This window comes from Ahaetulla prasina, chromosome 4 (genome assembly GCF_028640845.1).
Source record: "Ahaetulla prasina isolate Xishuangbanna chromosome 4, ASM2864084v1, whole genome shotgun sequence".
Taxonomy (NCBI): domain Eukaryota; kingdom Metazoa; phylum Chordata; class Lepidosauria; order Squamata; family Colubridae; genus Ahaetulla; species Ahaetulla prasina.
In genome coordinates this window covers 128,235,104-128,239,599 of record NC_080542.1, presented here as the reverse complement: position 1 = coordinate 128,239,599, position 4,496 = coordinate 128,235,104, and positions in this window count along the sequence as shown.

The window sequence follows — 4,496 nt, the reverse complement described above, 5'->3', positions numbered from 1 at the left end:
ATCAGCAAAATGATTGGGTGGACCTGCTGCCTTTTGCAGAGGTCGCCTATAATAACTCTATTCAGGGGAGGCGTGACCAACATCGCGGGCGAGACGGTCACACACCCTGGTATCTCCGGGGTATGCTCCGAAATCCCCCCCAATATGGGGGTCCGTCCATATTGTTTGGACCATAGCTGCCTTGAAGGGGCAGCAAAAAATGGGAGAGCTGCCAGAATGAACGGGGAGACTGCAAACTCCCTGCAGCTCCGGATTACTTTCCCCCGACACAACAGGGAGGAATGCAGCAGCCATCAGCTGCAACAAAGCTGCAACAAAGCTGCGGCGGCCACAAGATTGGGCAGGAGGATGAAGCACAAAAGAAACAGATTATTGAAGTCGGGTGAGTTATCACCAATTCACGAAGAAACCTTATTTTAAAATTGGCACAAGCTTTGGAAAAAATCTAAACTAGCGGCTAAACGTATTGGAAAGTTAAAGTGGAAGGAATCAATTTAAAGAATACACAAATTCTGGAAAGTGAGGGCTTGGAATGGAAGTTAAGAGCCCTAATTAAATAAGAAAAGAAAGTAAATATTTTTAATTAAACAATTGTTTTGAGATCCCTGAAAGTTTTGATGGATTATCTAGGATAAAAAAGAAACAAAGAAAAAAGAGTCAAAAGGAATACTGTACTGACTTTAATCGAATATCTCAAATCCTTCTACCCTCTAATTTGGGACTAGAAGAAATTTAAAGAAATTATTAAAAGGGGACAAGATTTTGAATAAAGACTAACAAGCAGAGACAAAGGGAAGGCGTGGTTTATTACTATTGAAATAAAATGGAAACTGTGTTAACTGAGATTGTGATTTAAAAGAAGATACTTAAAGACAGAGGAAAAATGGAAGAAAGAAATTGTTTCTCCGAGTGCAAGATACCTATAATATTATTTTATGATGCAGTCAAGAAAAGAAGTTGGAAAATTGACCTTCACAATCTAAAACATCTAAGAATAAGAAGAAATTTATGTCACCTAAAATGGCAACTTGTTATTTGTGGTTTGCAATTGTATCAAAGAGTGACATCTAGAGGCAGAGGAAGAATGTAAGAGTTGAATAACTTTTGTTTTATGACTATTCCCACGAAGATGGAGGTTGGTGTGATTACACAACAGCTTTAAGAAAGGATCCTGGATGGCTGCCTTTGGATTATAGAATTAAGAGAAAATTTTGTTATCTAAGCAAGAATTCAAGTGATAAATATGGAACAAAAGAAAATATTTAAAATAAGAAGAAACTTAAATGTGATTTAAAATGTCTAACTTGTTATTTGTGATTTGTAATTGTATTAAAGAATGATTTCTAGAAGCAGAGGAAGAATGTAAGAATGGAATAGTGGACTATTCCCACGAAGATGGTTATGTTGGTGTGATCACACGACATTTTTTAGAAAGTATTTTAAATGGCTGTTCTCAGATTTATATTAAGGATTTAAGTAGAGAATTTTAACATTTATCTAAGAATACAAGTGACAATTATAGAATAATTATTAAGAATGTTTTGGGAAATGGAGGGAAAGATTGCAGAATAAATTGGGGTGAGAGGGAAATGAGTGTTATTATGTAGAGGAAAAAGGTTACTTCTTTTGCTTTTAAGAATATGTAAGGTAACAAAAATGATTAGTGATAAAAACTTCCAAGGGAATAGTTGAATACAATGAAGGAATTATGGGGGGAAATAAACAGCAATTACCCTTTTTAATTTTAATTTTTTTGGTTTTTTTAATTGAGAATTGATTAGATGGATTTTTAAATATATATATATATATTATTTTATTTAGAGGCAGAGGAAGATGATAAGAGGGAATAGTCTTTGTGAGTTCAGGACTATTCCTAACTAAGATAGGAATTGTCTATGTGATTGCTAGGCAGTTTTAAGAAAGAGCCGTTAGATGGTCTGACCTCTGATTAAGTAATACAGATATATGTTCAGATTTGTGAAATTTAGGAAGTTAACAGAAGATTTATTAATGATGTTTTGGGGAATTAAATATGGGGACTAGACTTCATTTAAATATTTTTCAGAATGGGATGGAATAGATTTTTTTTTATTAGAGATGTGCAAATAACAATTAATTTAAAAAAAGAGAAGAAAATATATTGTATTAGATCAAAATGGGGGGGTGAAATTGAAATATGTTTAAGGATGTAACTGACTGATAATCTGTTCATAATGATTTCTTTTATTATTATGTTTATAAAAAATAAAAAACTTTTTCAAAAAAAAATAACTATTCACACCAGTACTGGCTTTACCCTATTCAAGGTAGCTCCGGCCAAAACTTTGTACCCATCCCAGAGCTGCCTCAGGAGAAACCACAAATACCTTCATTAGCTAATTGGATCAAACAGCTACGTAGTACCTGGAACTACGTAGCTGTTATGTAGGCCCTAGAAGATGCTCACCCATAAGAAGCAGGCTGATAAAAAAAGAAACCAGGCTAGGGATTACAAGTAGGATAAGGTTTTCCTTTCCACCAAGTACCTACAGACTACCCAAAAGTCAAAAAAATGTGGGCCTAAATATGTGGGTCCTTTCCCTATTGCACGCATAGTAAACCCAGTTACGGTGCACTAGGAATTACCAAAAACCTTACAGAGGATTCATCCTGTGTTTCATGTTAGCCTTCTGAAACCGAGCATACTTCCTCTCTCTGTCCAGACCAAGAACCTCCTCAGGTCCCCATACTCATAGAAGGAGAACAGCATTTTGAGATTAAAGAAATATTGGGTTTTAGAACACATTGGGGGCCTGGAAACACTTTCCATTAGCTCAAGCTGAATGGGTGAATAAGCACAATGTTAGAGCTCCTAAATAGTTGCAATTGTTTTATTCCAAATATCCTGATAAACTGTAGTTATGGAAATGTGCAAATTTGACCTGCTTTTGTGAATTCTATTTTGTCCTTTCATTCTATTTTTTTTAGGACTAACGTCTCTTCTGCAGGAGGGCCGAATGTCAGCCTCTGCTCCTATATTGCTTACTTGCTATGGCTGCCATTGTAACGGGGGGAGGGGGATCTGTCTTGGTTGTTGGGGAAGAGGAAAGTGAGCTGGTGGAGATGTCTTGTAACAGGGAGTGAATTGGAGAAATTTTCCCTCAGCGTTTTCTCTGAAGCTGGGAGGCGTGCTGATATCCAGTCAAGGCCAACTGCTCAGGAATACCAGAAGGATGGGGCCATCTAAAGCTGCACTCCACATGACTCCTGGGGGAATTGTGGATTGGATAATCCTGACTGGACCCTTGGGGGGGGGAGGGCTTTGGGGATGTTTCATATATGTGATTTTTGTGCCTATTGCCTCAGACCTTGCTTTTCTTTGATTGTATTCAGTTCATACTCAGTAAAAGTACCTTTCTCTATGGAAATGGAGTCAGGGTTTTTCTTTCTTGAGTACTGAAATGAGGCATATCTGCAAAATGCAAAATCTCCATTCTCTCCCCACTCTGGGGCCAGCCAGAGGTGGTATTTGCCGAACTACTCAAGATTTCCACTATCTGTTCTCCATAACCTATCAGAACCTGCTGAATAGCATCCCTGGTTAAGACCCATTCTCAGGATTTAGAAATGGGTAAAATGTCTGAAGGATCTTCAAGCCTTCTTTGTGATAAAAAGAAAAGCTATTCATGATATATATCAACTGGAAAGTTATTATGAATCAATATAGCAAGAGACTGAATGTACAGCCACACACACACACACACACACACACACTCGAATGTATCTAGAAGTGGAATTTACTAGAGTCTTAGGAGAACACAGACAGGAAATTAAATCAAAACATTGCCTTCTCTTAATATAATATCCAAATAATATCTACAATACCTGAGCCAATACTGTAGCTTCATTATCAACGAGGCTTTCATGGCTGTGTTTGCTTAGCCCCACCTGTGGATCTTGAGGACTTTTCAAGATTCTAAGAGGCCCAGGGATAGAATCTGTGCTTGCTTCCCAATTCAACTCATGTATCAGGCATTCATTTTCCTCTTTTGTTTCATTGAAGCCCAGTAATCAGTTGTGGGAAAATGGAAAATACTGAAATAATGCATATTCTCACTACCTTTATGTTGATAACTTGAATAAAACATATTGATCCACCTGACTTATTTCAAAAATTGAATTCTACTTCAGATGCTTCTCTCCATTTAGGGAGGGTTGGCAGTTGCAGAAGTGAAGGGGGGGCACTCTACTAAAGTACATGCACAAAATCTAAACATTATACTCACCTGATGATATCTCAAATTCTCCCATAGTGTCTCCATCCCATTCTCCTAATTATTTTATTTTAAAAAGTAGTTTTCCACCACAGCGTGCATTTTCAAAGAACTGAGGAGACAGAATAACTTGGTATGGCATAGGCTCCTAGGATTCAATTCAGTACTTCAGTTAGGAAATGTCCTTTACAGATCAGAATAATTCTTCCCTCTTCAGGTTACTTACTATTATTCCCAGAACTG